This window comes from Cyrtonyx montezumae, unplaced genomic scaffold (assembly GCF_038088225.1).
Source record: "Cyrtonyx montezumae isolate F1298 unplaced genomic scaffold, pur_monq_1.0 scaffold_8, whole genome shotgun sequence".
NCBI lineage: Eukaryota > Metazoa > Chordata > Aves > Galliformes > Odontophoridae > Cyrtonyx > Cyrtonyx montezumae.
Genome location: NW_027072089.1, coordinates 28,143,246 through 28,158,245, shown reverse-complemented (window position 1 = coordinate 28,158,245; position 15,000 = coordinate 28,143,246). Strand labels below are relative to the sequence as shown.

Here is a 15,000-nt window from a genome sequence, read left to right as displayed (position 1 = left end):
CCAGTAGGAACTGCGAGGGGAAATGGAAAGTAAGTTTTTTCTTTAACTTTTATTGAGTAGTTTGTGTTAAATTTAGGTCGAGTATCGATTATCTTTCCAGGCTGATCTTGCACAATCTTTGATATTTCGCTCTCGCTCTCTCTCTCTCCTCTCTCCGTGCCTCTTTCTCTCTCTCTCACATACGCACACACACTCACATCCCCGCATCCCGCGTACCTCTCCCCTCTCTCTCTCCCCCCTTTTTCTGCCTGTTTCCCCATTTTTAGGTACAGTATTTGCTCTCGCTCGGGGAGGAGGGGCTGCTTTTTCTCTCTCCCTTCTTTCTTTCCCTCTCTCTCACTCCTATTCCGGGGGATACGTTTGTTTGTGCATTATGATTCTTTTTGTTTTGCTTCGCGGATTTTTTATTTTTTTTTTCCGGGCTGTAACTTTGGTGCCGAGCGGGGGACCCCGTTTACTTTGCACAGGAGGGTCGGGGGCTGTCCCCCGCTTTTTATTTCGCTCTTTTTTTTTTTTTTTTTTTGTCTGGGAGCTCGGGCTTGGGGGGAAGCAGTGTCAGATGAGGAGCGCCGTTCCGGCTGTCAGAACCCATCGCCAGCCGCCCCTTTTGGGTTCGCGCTCCCGTCCCGCAGCTCGGATCCCCCAAAACTTTGAGGTGCTTTCCGAAAGCTCTCCCCCCGCTCACCCCCCCCCTCCATCCTCCGTCCCTCTCCTCCCCATCTCCACCCCCCTCGGCCTCCCAAACTTTCGCTTTCGGAGGGAGGGGGGGGGGGGTGGGGATGGTGGTGATGCCAGCAGGGCAACGGGGACCCTGACTCTGAGTGCGTGCGTGTGTGCGGGGTGAAGGTGTGGGGGTGCCCCCCCCCCCCCTTTATTTTGCAGGTAGGTTTCTCAGGAGCACAACAAGGGGCTGCTGTCTGTGTGTGGGCGCAGGGGGACTGAGCTGCCGACTGGCTCTGGCAGCAGGAGGAAGCGGAGCCCGTTAGGAGCGCGCCCTGCCTCTGTCAGTCTCACCGCGCGGCCTCTGCGCGTAGCGGCCCGGCCCCGCCGCCGGGGATGCGCGGCTGCTGCCTGCGGGCGCTGCCGGCTGTGGGGGCTGGAGGAGCCCCGGCATCCCCGCCGTGCTGTGCTGCTTCGCACCGCGCCTCGGGGAGGGCTCCTCTCCGGCTGCGTTCAGCGCAGCTTTTCTGAGGGTTTTGCAAGGGAGTTGGTGGAGGAGGTTGGGGGGGGGGGGAGGGTTGGAAGATAGGGGGGGGTGGTGGTGTTGGGGGAAGTTAGGGTTGGGGGGGGGTTGTTTTGCGGGACAGGACTCTATTTATTTATTTATTTATTTTAAACCGTGGACTGAGGTGTTGGGTGGAAAAAAAAAAAAGAAAAAAAAAAAGGAAAAAGAAAAAGAAAAAAGAAAACGACAGCCAAGCAAAAGAAATAATAATAATAATAATAATAATAATAAAACGGTCATAAACAGCGAGCAGGCAGTTCGATCCCTGCCCTATCTGACTGTTCGTGCCAGAATCAAGTGCATCCCTTCCCATCACGGCAGCTAATGGCAGACGCGTCCCTGCTTCCCCTTCTTGCCATACGTGAAATTTCCTGCAAAAATACTAATAAACTTTCCCCCATCCGATGCCAACTTACGGCGGTGCCCCTCCACTCCTCCCTTCCTGCATCTTGCCCCCCCTCCCCCCCCCCCGCCCCCCAGCCTCCCCAGCAGCAGCAGCAAACGCCCGGGTTGGTATTTCTTTTGTTACCTGCGAGCCGGGCGGCCGGGGTCCCTCCTCGGCTGCTTAGGGCACCGGGTCCAACCGGGAGAGGAGGCACAGCAGTCGGGTTCAGCCCGTTTCACCTCAGCGCCGTCCCGAGGAGGCTTTAGCCACCATTCAGTAACACACCCTCCTCCTCCTCTTCCTCCTTAGGTACCAAGGCAGAGATCGCAAACATAACACCCCCCTCCCCACCAAAAAAAAAAAAAAAAAAAAAAAAAAAAAAAAAAAAGCCAGCCAAAAGACAACTTGCCAGGCTGAAGATGGTGGATTTACATTAAGCCAGACACAGGCAGGTTAACTCAGGAAGTCTGACCATCCCGTTTTCTGACAGTTGCATTTCCTCGGCTCCATTCCGTCCTCTTTTCTTTTTCTTTTTTTCCTTTTTTCTTTTGCTTTTTCTTTTTTCTTTTTTTTTTTTTAATTCTCTTTTTATTATCCTTGCTCCATTTTTAATCGAGGATTATGTGGTTGGCAGGAGGACAGTGAGAAGGAGAGTGGAAAGAGAGGGCTCGTGTGCTTTTGGGGTGGTTGCTGTGAGGGTGTTTTTTTTTTTTTGATGGTGTATTTTTTTTTTCCAATTGTGTTTCTCCTGGATTTTCAGTGGCTCGATCCTTAGCAGCGGTGGTGGAGTGTTTAAAACGATCATATGTAGCGTTATATTTTTAGTTTGGTGGTGGATGGATGGAAGAGGTAGTGAGAAGCCTTTGCAGCCCTGCCTGTTGTTGGTTAGATTGAGGCAGAGACTTGGCTGCGATTGGGACGCGACTGTGACATGGGCATCGATCGCTTCCATTGAGAGCAATGCAAAAACACAGCCTGGGTATGTAACACTCTCAGTGCCATCAACACTTGTTTTACTTTATATTTACTGGCAAAACTGACAGAACAATCTGGAGCGCTTTTCTTTGAAATGAGGAATACAAACGTTTGGCTGGGAAGGTGCACAAAGAAGATTGTGGAAATAAATGGGGGGCTGAAGGTTGGGCTGGGGAGGAGATCCTTAATCATCATTGCTCCACTTCCTATTCATCTGACTGTATTTAAGGAGTTTCTCTCTTTTCTTGACTCGGGGATCCTACTAAACTGGTGGAAATGGAAAAAAAAAAAAAATCAGACAATCAACCTTGAGGGAATATCTGCTAGTTTTCAGGGTTTGCGGTTTCAGCCGGTAGGAAGGCACACAACATAAAAGATGGCTAGCCAGCTGTTTTAACCTCTTGCACCTGGCTCCAGAGCTGGGGCTCACCAGGATTATTCAGTTATTCGTGCTATCTGTGGCTGAATATTTATAGTGTACGATCTAGAGATCCACACAGTGCGTTGTAGCATCTCTTTATCCTTTAGTCGTGGTGGTTTTGGACTTTGTCAACATAAACATCTATTCAGTAGTTTTCATTTTTATGATAATGAACATAGAGGGTCAATGAAATATAGAGGGAAAAGTCGTAAATCTGCAAAAGTGAAACCTACCCAAGGAACAAAGAAAGGTCAGGTAAACCATCTGTGTAAGTCACAGTAATAGTACCTGCTGTTTGGCTTATGCAGTGATACTGCTTTATTATTCTCTAAAATGAAACTTATCCACTAGATCAAGTTAAAACTAAAAGAGAGCTGTGGAGATGATAAATGGCGTTGAGTGTGTCTTTCAGAACAGGGAGACGTTTTTGTTCCTAGGTTTTTGAATAGTTCAGGTTTATTTGTGGAGATGGTGCACCAGCAAAGATCATATAAAGGGGGCCGAGAAAAATCACTGTTTAATATTGCAGAATTTACTGCTTCCATTCTGACCATGAGCCTAAATTTACACAATGAAATTTGATTATCTCTAATAACAATATTAGATCCTGCACTGGATGGATGAGAATTGAGGTGGTTTTGTTGATTGCAAGGGTTTAATGTTGCATTTCAGAATCTGATGTGGTTTAGCCTCCCTTCCATTAACTGGAAAACCCCTGAGGTTTTACAATTATTTCTTAAAGATAATACATTTAAGATTGCATTGGTAGGCTGAAGAAAAGTCATAAAGGCAAGAAGGGAAGCCCTTAATAACTCTTGAGATTCAGACATGTTCAGCAGTTAGATTGGCTCTGACTTCACCAAGGGTCGACAATGTGTCATTTCCATGAAGCCAAATTGCCCTCTGCCTATATGATATTAATGTGCAAATCAATATTTCAGGGATTAAATTTCCCTTCTTCATTTTTTATGGTTTCTACCTCAATAAGTCTCAAGTCTATTAGAAGAGGCTGGATGATTTAAAATCTTTCACTGCAGAATGGCTTGTCGTAGCCTTGTTTCACATACCGTTTTTGGATTTTCGTTATAAAAGACGAAAGGCATTCCAGAGAAGTTGATAGTCAATATAGGGACATGCTCACTGTTGTAAAGCCATTGTTCGATTAAGAGCTAAAAAGGTATTGAAAATATAATATATGTGTTTTTATAATATATATACATTCTGCTGCTTTAAAAATATTGTGTTAATCACCTATTGATTTATCTCAAAATCGATTGAAGCTTCTTTCTTATTAGTGATTTGTTCAGCATTCTTCAGCATTGTTGTTAATTTCCTTAAGCAGCAGGCATGAACTAATCTACTGGTAGAATGTGATTTGGGTTTTCTTTGATGCATACTTAAAACCAGGCATTTTTACCTATTTAAACTGAGTGGTGTGAACAGCTTAGTATTGTTGGGAGAGCCAGGGCACTTCGGATTCAGCATTGTTTTAATGAAGCTCAGGGGCATTTTGTAAATATTTTATGATTTCTACTCAGATGCTTATCAGCTATGTTTGTGAAGGGTTTTCACTGAATATTCAGGAACAGTTAAAAATTAAAATGGAGCTATCTGATCTGGAAGGAAACAATACATGACAGAAAATTTAGGTCAAAATATGAGGTTGTGACTTTATCACATAATCTTGGGAAGGCCCTACTGTCTATCATTTAGTGTTGTTTTACAGTCTTAGACCATCTGGACCAAGTTCCGCACAGCTGCATGAATTTCATATGTGATAGAACATTTTTTCCATTCAGTGTGAAATGTTCCTTCCTAAAAACGTACACCAGACTCGCTTAATTTAGTCTGCTAAAAGAAATGCACATGAAAAAGGACAAAAGGCTCTTTAATCTCTGCAAGCTGTTTGTTTTTCTTCAAGATTCCTGTCTGTTTGGGTTTGAAAAGTCATGTTTATTGAGCTGATGATTCTGAGGTGTGACATTAAAATAATATATGATTTTTGTGCTAGTTTCTGCTCTCCTAGTTAATTTGCAGAACTACTTTTTATGCCTGTCAAAACACATAGTTAATCTATTCTTATTTACAATTAATCTCAATAAAATTAATCTTAACTATGCCTTAGTCAGTAGCTTAAAATATCTAATTATATTCAATTAACTGCTGTCATAGTAATTAACACTGCTTAATTGCCTCTGCATATATTTATGTAAAGCTCATTAGTTACTGCTTGCTCTTTTTTCCCTTTTCTCCTTCCCATTTTTGTGGCTCTGAGAGCACTGACACGAAGCCCAGGGCAGGTTTTTGACAATTTGCTTCTTGAAGGACCTATGACAATGGCAGCACATGTGTTTGTCGCATGTTATGTGGGTAAATATTTATGTTTTCATATGCAAAAGGAGTACCAGAACTAGGTCTATAAAGAACTTCCAGCCCTCCTTTCCTCCCTCCTCCCCCCCTTTTCCTACCCCAGCACATACAAAAATGTTTTCTAGCCTTGTTGATAGAAATATGAGAAGCCAGGTTAAGCTTTGTGTTTATAAATGAAGAACTTTTCTGCATCTGCCTTGGGGCTGTACCCAGAAGGCAGCAGAGCTTTGCTGCTCCGAATTCATTCAAAGGGTTAAAGACTTGGCCAAGGTTCAAACTGAGAAGCGCCCAGGGAAAGTGCATGTGAATATGTACAAGTTTCATGTAATTAGTGCTTAATTATATTAACATATGCAAATTGTCAACTTAGGAGCTTGTTGAGCTGGCAAAGATCAGCCAGGCACAATTGCTGTATTGTTCTGAAACAATAATGGATTTCAAGTTGGATTGTGAAAACACATAACTAGCTATCTAATTTAACTCATACCATGGTGAAATTTCATTAGTCTCCATGGAGACTGGTTTAATTGTGCTGACTAATGTTCTGGGCTGCAGAATGTCCTAAAAAGAAAGCGTTGTTTGCCTAATCCACCTTACAATGACACTTGTTTGTACATGTTTCCCTTGTGTGAGAATTTGCATATGCAAATAAATAGTTTCTCTGCCCCATTTGTCATGGCTGTTCATTACCCATGAAGAGGACATTGTTACTAGGCTGTTACTGAGTCTCCCAAGACAGGATAGTGTCAACCAGTCCAGCCACATTCTTTCATAATTTGTTTCTGATTAATAGACCAGAGTGAGGCTCATTCTATTCAGGCCTCTGCAAAGGGAAGGTCAGTTCTGTCACTGAAAAGAGTTTCCGCAGCAACTGAAGTTTTTGCTCTCCCTCCCCCTCCCCCTGCTCTCTCTGGCTAAAATAATCATATTTAAAATAATGTATTCTCGCTCTAAGGAATACCTCCGCTAATAATCTCTAGTTTCCTAAAGCAAAAGATAGGAAAATAAAGGAGATTCTGGTATTGGAATATTAATCCTGTTTTTGACAGAAAGGTAAACTGATATAATTGCTTTTCAGTCGAAGGAATGGGGGTTTATACAAGTGTGAAAGCATCGGAAAAGGATTAGCATTTTTTTGCATAATGAAAAGCTCTGTTGAATAGGGCACTGAATGGTTGACTGAATGACTGAGATGAAAGGAAGATGAAAATGCAGGCTCCTCTTTCTTTATGCGTATGTTCAGCTCTCCCTAAAGTTATGTTTGTCCAAGACTTGAGAAAACAAGCAGGAGCTCGGATTTCAGCAACTTTTTAAGATGCCCCGAGTTTCCATCATCGTGTGAAGTAATTCGTACGAGAGCAGCGTAGCAAAGGGCTGATAAACTCAGGTTCGGATGGAGAGGAGTTCCAGAAACACGACAGGCAAACCAAATATTGACTATTGGGTATCGAGGATTCCCAGCACTTTGTCTGGGGGGAGGGGGGAGAAGAACAAGGGAGGGATAGCAAGGCGGGATAGACTCGGTTTAAAAGTTGCCAATGGAAATTATGCATCAACACATAATAATCTAATAAAGTTTGGTATTCAAGGAAGCAAGGTTTAGTCCATATCTGTTTTAATTATTAAACTATTTCTCTTTTGGAAAAAGTTATGAATTCTGACTCAGTGCTAAGTGTTTAAGTGGTTTGTGTAAAGCTTTTCTGGGGAAAATATTACTCTCTTGGTTCGGCTTTCAAAATAGAGAAAGCATACTGAAATAGAAATTGATACATGCACATAGCAAGTGGGGTGTTCAGAAAGGCTGCATCCCTGTACTCAAGTTGTTCAGAATTGTTCGGTTCAGGTAGGTTCAGGTGGCGAGAAGGGCCCCGGCCTCCTGCAGTCAGTGCAGTGCTCTGACTTCACCCGGAGCAGAATCAGGCCCTGAGACACGGCTGCAACTGGTTAGCTGTTGACAATGTGATCAGTGCTTCTAATTATGTTCTCTCAACAGTAATTAGGGCAGTTAAAATACCATAAGTGTTGAGCCACTTTTGAAAGTGGGAAGTGGCTCTTTTGTATGTATGTAAATCAAATGCAGTGTGAATAATTATTTGTATGTATGCATATTAAATAGGTTTTTTTTCTTTGTATTTTTTTTTCCTGGTCAAAGTAATTACCAATTTAGAGCTACTGGGGAAAGCTGCTGGTAGCTAGAGTAAATGTTAACTTGTTCAGGTGTTTTGTTTTGGTTTGGTTTATTTTGGTTTGTAGAACATGCATTTCTAGATGTTTGTTAATTCAGCATTAGATTTGATAATATTTAAACAGTTAGAGGCATCTCTAAGAAGTTAGAATTGGTTATAGATAAATGAAACAAAACTGCAAACGCAGAAAGAGCTTGCTAAAAGTGAAGTAACAAAAATGCTCTCTTTTAAGACAAAGTTTAAGACTTTCTATGGGGCTTGAGAACATTTTACTGCTAGCTATGAAATTCCTTAAAGCTTCTTTTAAAGGAACATTCTTATGGCATATTCTTTCATTCTGGGAACAGCTTATTAGTGTATTTCCATAAGAAAAATGTGTTAATTTAAGAAATAAATTCATTTATATTTTAAAATATTGTTAACCAAGCACCATGTGTTGTCTCTGGCAAAGTTCCAGCCACTGTAGAACTGGATAACACATGGGTTAATAATAACTGATGTGATGTCTGCATTCTTACTGAATGGGCAGAAACCCAGCAAACCGAGTTTCAAGATTTTACAGAATAAGATGTAATGCAGAAAATGTTTATGTGAACAGATGCATAGATAGAAGAAACTAGAAATTGTTTGATGGTTGCTTTTACCTGGTAGGTTCTGTTGTGTTGCTGTTGGGATTATTATTAATTTATTGATAAGAAGAGAACTAGTTTTGAGTAAATAAGGGGTTCTGATTTGACCTTTGATAGACACTACTGCTGTAGCTCACTTTTATCTGTATTTTTACTTTTTCTCTAACTTCTACTGCTCTCTAAACTATGAGGGAAAAGCTTGCACCAGGCTGAAATTTGGTAATCTTGTTGAGGAATGACATTTTCTGCTTAAACAAAATATTCTAAGGAATAATTTATCCAAGTTTTATAATCAGTGCTATATTGAGATTCTCTTCTATGTGTTTACATTACTCAGCATCAGCTTTTCATTAGAAGAAAAAAAAAAAAAGGTTATTTAGAGATTATTTTGTCAAAATTACAGTTCATTTGCTTTAGGTACTTTTGGGGACAATTTGAAATGTGCCCAGAAACTGGGATTTCTTTACAGACAGACCTAGCAGAGTTCTGGCACTCACACTGATCTGATAGGCTGTATCAGCTCCTAAATAGGTATTCAGGTCGATAGTTCACAAACTAAATGTTGTATGTACATGATAGACCACAGTGACTTCAACAACAAACATCTACCATATAGGCGGCAATGCTGTCTGATGGACGTGTGATGAACACACTAGACTTACGTCTAAAATTGAATTTAAATAGAGAAATATTCTTCTTCTGAAACAAAGAAAACCTTACAAAGTGCTTATGTCAACATGAGTAAGCCTAGGACACGTAAACTCAAAAGAAACTAGAACCTGATTCTTTCTGTTCACCCTTTGCTAAAATAACAGTAATTCCTCATAAATAAGTTTTACATATAGATGTAAAACTGGGAAGCGTTGATATTGGTAGAAAAGGAATGAGGCCTTCAGTCACCAGCAGAAAATAATCCCATAAAATAAAATTTTAAGGGTTTCATTTCTTTTTTGCACTGCTGTTTTCAAGGATGATGTGCTTAGTGCAGGAGGCACCACAGGGGCTGTAGGAAAGAGGCTTTGCAGGGACACTGGCTGAGGTGTCTCTGCTCCTTCAGCAGGTAACAGCAGAGCTGAGAGTCTGAGAGCAGTGGTTGCTGAGGGCTTGCTCCTCCCTGTTTTGACGTCAAGGTTCCCTTATAGAGAAATGTGCCTAATCTGAGGTGACAAGGCACCTGTCACTATCAGTGCTTCAATGTTTAGGGCACTGATGGAAATCTGGAATAATCCCAGTAATTTCCACATTTGTTCCTAAATATGGTGGTGGAATGGATCAGAATAAACATTTATTTGAGGAAAACAAAGACAAAACTTCTTGTCCTTCACTTGCTGGGGTCAGTCCTTTGACTTTTGATATTTGGAGAGGCAAAGATTTCCGAAGAAGAGAGAGGGGAAAAAAAAATCTTGGATTTACCGAGTGCTACGTGACCGTCTCAAGCACAGGTGGTGTTTCCACGTACAAAGCCCAACTTCGAATCAAATTTTCTCCATATTTTAATGCCTAATGCTCTGTATACCTTTCTCTGTTAGAGAAAATAAAGGTTTAGGTAAAAAGTAGCTCCTTAAACAGGGAACTTATTCCTGTGGGTTTCACTCTGATCTTTTCATATATATACATATATTTATACTGAAATATGGTTATTGATTTTGTTTACAGCACTGAGGGCTTAGATTAAAGAAAACGTAACATCTCCAAAATAAATTATTTATCTACGTGGCAAATGTCACCCCTCAATCCCTGAATTCCTTGGAGCCTTATGAACTGCTTGCAAAAAAACACAAGATCAGTGTGCTTTCCATGCCACTGCAGCCAGCTGTGGGGTGTGAGCATCGCCGCTGCTGCGTAGCAATGTAATCAGGGCCTTTTTTCAGCAGGATCAACTGACTGGTTGCTGTAGGGAGACAAGATACGATTTCTCATTCGGTCATTTCAGCTCCACTAAGAAGCATGGCCGGGGCTGTTTTAAGTCACGAGTGGCCGTACCTGTGGATTTCTTAGTGCCTGGATGCTTCCTTACCCCAGCGCTGCTGCAGTTTCCCGTTTTGACCTGGGGCCTGGTCCAAAGTCCAGCGTTGCCTCATCGATTCCTCCCAGCCTTGGATCAGACCCTCGTACAGAAGAGTGCCATCTGCCGAGGCGCATGCTGCAATTCAGCACTTCAGGGCAGCCCCAACCCGACCCGACCCCGGCCTGGAGCCCTTGCTGAAATCACAGGGCAAGAGCGCTGTGGTCACGACTTTTTCCTGAGTGGGTGGTGGAAAGCAACGAGAGACAATGGAGTGCAAAATGTTAGTATTCAAATATAGCAGAAAACTGGGAGCCTGACGATAGCTCAGCTACTAGTGAGGAAATTCAGCCATCTGGAGCCTGTGACCCATCCAGAAGGGGGTGGGGTGGGAGGGAGCCCTTAAAAATGAAGGATTTCATTGAGTGCTGAAATTTATTCTCCAAGCAGGCTGCTCCCTTGCTGTTGAACAGCACAGATCTCGGAGTGGTTTTGTGCATCAAAGACATACATACCGAGACACCTTGCTTCTTGCCACAATCGCATGTTAACAATAATGTTTCTGGACCAGACTGCTTTGGCCTAGCTCTGGGTTTACTGATTGAGTTTGTTTTTCATTGTTATCGTTGTTTACAAATAGTGGTGGGTTTTTTTTTTTTTGTTTTGTTTTGTTTTGTTGTTGTTGTTGGTTTTTTTGTTTGTTGTTTTCTTTTGTTTGGCTGTACGAATTTTTTATATGCACATAATGACAGTGATCTATAAACGTTCCCATGTTCAGTTGTGGCTGTGAAGAAGGGCTGAATCTGCTCTCAGCATTTTTTTTTTTTATTATTTTTATTTTTATTAACATGATTTTAACAATTTGATGGGAAGATATCAGAAATCTTTTAGGTTCATTTAAAAATCTATGCAATTTAAACAAACGCTGAATTGTGTAATGGTTTGTCTGGGAATTACTTAGGCTGCACTGTGTAATAATATTTTATTAGCTGTCATTTGTTTTCTAGGAAGAAAATGTTGATTTTTATGTTGTGTGTTACGTGCAGACTTGGCACTGACACGGGACAGTCCCCGAACATGAATTTCTAAAAAGGTGGGACAGTAGTTGCCCAAAAGGTGAAGACTTGAGAAAAATTGGGGTGGGTCATTTCTTTCCTGAAATGAAGCAGGGTACAGATTAGGAGCCATTAAGGTTTGCCAGGAGTTGCTGGTCATAGAAGCCTGTTTAAGTGCTCACTGTCAACAAGGAAATCACGGGCAGCACTTAAAGTGGCTCACCTCTGATTTATTCATAAACCTCACACGAGCACTTGGCTTTGTTCTTGCTCTGGTAAGGGGGAACTGATGCCAATAAGAACAGGAATAAAGAGCTTCTTGCATGGTCCAAAAGTGAATAGCACTTTATCTCAAAGCATGACCTCCATTCCCAAGATCTGTTGTGTTACAGTTGACTCTGTCTAGATGTGTATTCTCAGATGAATTGCTAGAAGAGGTTACAACAAATATATACTTTGTAAACCCTCTAGATGTAACAAGAACTGTGTAACTGGAACTTAGGTTCTAACTTGACAGAAAGGTTGCAGCATTTGTAGTGAACTGAGAGATTTCCGCTTCAGACAGCATTTTATGCTGGCGTTTTTACTGTGAGTCAGAAAACAGTATGATTATGTGGCTGTGATTCAAGTGAAAAATTTTATATTCTTTAAGGGATTCATTTGAAAAATATATTCTGATATACATAGACAAAGAGACGTGAACTATTTCTGAGACCAAAAAAGAAAAAAAAAAAAAAAAGAGAAAGAAAAAAAGAAAAAAAATACTTGACTTCATTTTTAGGCATATTAGATTGCTGTTGCTGAATTTTTGTTTCTCTAAAAAAGGCAAAGTAGTGCTAGCAGTCCGTGATGGGGGAAGGGACCTTTCAAAGACGGTCAACTGCCATGTTTGCACTGGGGCAGAGGTTGAGTACAGTTACTTAAATCCCCGGAGAAACATTTAGTTAACGCTGGTCTCTTTCTGATCCTGTCTGAGTCTGGTTTTCTTTTCTGCTTTTTAATGAAGTTTGTTTGTTGCTATGTTTAGGTTATGTTTTTAGACTGACTTGCATTTTCACAACAGATTTGACCAAAAGAGTCATAATGGAAGACAGTGATGAGAGTTAATGATACGTCTTTGATAAAGCAGTCCTCGTGTGCAATCTGATCACAGCCATCAGCTCATTTGTCATGGCTGAAGTGAAAATGTCAGGACCAATGAGTGTATCAGTGCTGAAGGGGGCGAAAGGGCTTTTGGAGACACTTTTGTGCTGGGAGTGGGCCACAGCTTAGATGCAGCTCTGGGGAAATACTGGGATTAGCCAACTCTGTGCACAAATCCCTAGCATAACAGAATTAGTTGGGAAAATGAGGTTTGTTAGGAAAAAAAGTCTGTAGAACCGCTGTAGGCTGGAGACCAGGAACTATACAAAACAGTGAGGCATTTTATTAAAATAATTTCAGTGATGTGCATTTATACACATTCTAACACACGTGGCAATTGAAAGCCAGCAACAAAAAACATTTTAATGCATTTTGCACCTTCTAGAAAAGAAACTGCATGTAAAGTAAACATGATCTTAACAAACTTAAAAGAAGGTTTTCTTAATTTAACACAGAACACGGTGGAAATGAATACAATTTATTTAAATACCAACCAGTGCTGCTGATATTTTTACATAGGTTAGTTCAAACAAAAGCTCAGGGCAATCTCCGTGCTGTATACTTCTCTTTACTCGAAAGGTGTAATTCATACTGTAGGAGCATATTGATCAGTGAAGTAGTACTCTGGTCTAACTAGCCTCTTCTCTCTTTTTGGTCTGTAGAAGATGCTTCTGAAGAATTTCACAGTAGGCAGATGAAGGGTAACCTTTTGTATGTGCCTGCCTTGCCATGATTGCCAATACAATTTTTTTAGATCTCTGAAGAACCAGGTTTAATTTCCCTTACAATTTTGTTTGTTTTTTTTTTCACATTCATTACAAAAACTTCTTAGTTTTAGCAGATGGTTTCTATTTTTCTTTCTTAACCTCAGTACATTCATATTCTTTAACGGTATCCTGCAGCACTGAGTCCTACTGCCTAATCCCTCCACTGCTCTCATCAGTGGGTTTTAATTTGTCACAGCATAACTTTCTTGGAAAGCTGCTACTTGTCTTTCAGTAAGCTTCTTCTTATTGCTTCCCGTTAAATATCTGGAAAGAGCAGGCTGCTTTTGCCTTTGTGATGTCCATAATAACTTTGAAGTAATCTTGATTTCTGTAAGGTGGGGATCATACCTGCTAGAGCTATTCAGCTGCTATGAAGCTGTGCAGGTGTTTAGTCAGGTGGTGTGGTTACTCGCACAGCTTCAGTACAAGCAGAGTGAGAGTATGCGTAGTGTGTCCAGGATGTAGAGTAATGGGAAATTGTCTGAGTAACAGACTTAGCAACTGTCTGCTTAGCAGTAGATAGTTGTCTGTCTGGCTGCATCAGCTAATGATGTCTCAGCCTGTAGAAGAGTTAGGTTACCTGTTTGATACTGAAGGACTGGGGGTGTTTTGACTTTGGAGGCCCACGCCAAGGATGTTCAGGAGGCGGCTGCCATTGGACTAAATAGTGCTTTTCCTTTATTTGATGTTGTCATTATAGGTGCCTTTGCACTTAATGGAAGGGTGAGATAGGAACTAAAGCTGGTATTGGCACTCTTGTGTCACTGGCCTGGTAGCTGCTGTCATTACATTGTCTACATGAAAGGGCCTTCGATGAGGAGCATCCCCAACCCAGCAGTGTTTGGGCTGTCAGTGTGCCAGCCTTGCCACCGTGCACTTGTCTGCAAGGGAGAGCTCTGGGCTCCTTCTCCCTTTCTAAAACCTGAGTGTATGTTTGGGAGTATGCTGATGGGAAGGGGTGAAGAGCAGTCTCTGTGTGGAGCAGTCTCAGGCTGTGCTCAGATAGCAGGTAACAGCCACCGATGTGCCCAGGCCTCACGCAGTGGGCTTGCTGCTGAAGCTGAAGCTGAAGCTGCCTGTTGTGGTGGCTGGCTGCAGGTCCTGGGCCTTCTGGGCATCGTTACGCTGCTGACAAGGCCACAAGGGCCAAAGCACCAGGTAGTCTTTGCACTGCTGTAGAAATCTGCAACAATGCTGCAGCCTTTAAACCCCAAACACTTCTCTGTTTATGTGTGTCAGCGTGAGTGGCAGCAGTGAAGTAATTTATTTAATCTAGCTCGTACTTATCTTTGTTAGGAGTCGCCTGCAGATTTCTTCCATTTCATGTACAGTGAATTGTCCTCTTTCAGATAATGCACTCGAACAACCCTCTTTTTGTTTAATTCTATTGATTTACAGTATTGAAGTGAAATATCTGATACCTGTTTCCTGCACTTTGACTGTATGTAGTCAGAGAAGCTGATGAGATTCTTCCCTCCTTTCCACAGCCCCTTTAGCTGTTTTAAATGTATAATTATCATTGCATGTCATTTGATAGCTGCACTAATTGCTGCCAACCATTGTCTGTTTGCACTTAATGCTGAAACCTGATCAACATCCTGCTTTGGTTGATGTTTAGTGGTAAACTTTAATTAACTCTTATTGCATTGAAGAAGAGCTCAGTCTCTGTGCTAACTAATCATTTACCTTCATTATGTCCTGACAGCTCCACTTGTTCCTGGTACTAATAGATACACCAGTCAGTAAATAAACCTGCAAACCTTCATGCCTTGAAGTTGTTCCCCATTGATATTTTGTTGCTTAAAGTATAAAGGGGTAAAGATAATTATTTCAGTTAGT

The 15,000-nt window shown here is 41.5% G+C and overlaps 1 protein-coding gene and 1 long non-coding RNA gene across 2 annotated transcripts in view; one reads left to right on the top strand and one right to left on the bottom strand.

Moving 5' to 3' along the window:
* LOC136059014 (uncharacterized) overlaps positions 1–1,904 on the bottom strand; it is a 29,881-nt gene extending 27,977 nt beyond the window's left edge. Inside the window, exon 1 of the long non-coding RNA XR_010623176.1 lies at positions 1,755–1,904. This is a non-coding gene — a long non-coding RNA (uncharacterized LOC136059014). The remainder of the gene's footprint in view (positions 1–1,754) is intronic.
* The window catches only part of ZFHX4 (zinc finger homeobox 4), a 153,739-nt gene that overhangs the window by 587 nt on the left and 138,152 nt on the right, over positions 1–15,000 (top strand). Inside the window, exon 1 of the mRNA XM_065752871.1 lies at positions 1–29. This exon is cut by the window's left edge and continues 587 nt beyond it. The gene's annotated coding sequence lies outside the window, so the exon portion shown is untranslated. The remainder of the gene's footprint in view (positions 30–15,000) is intronic.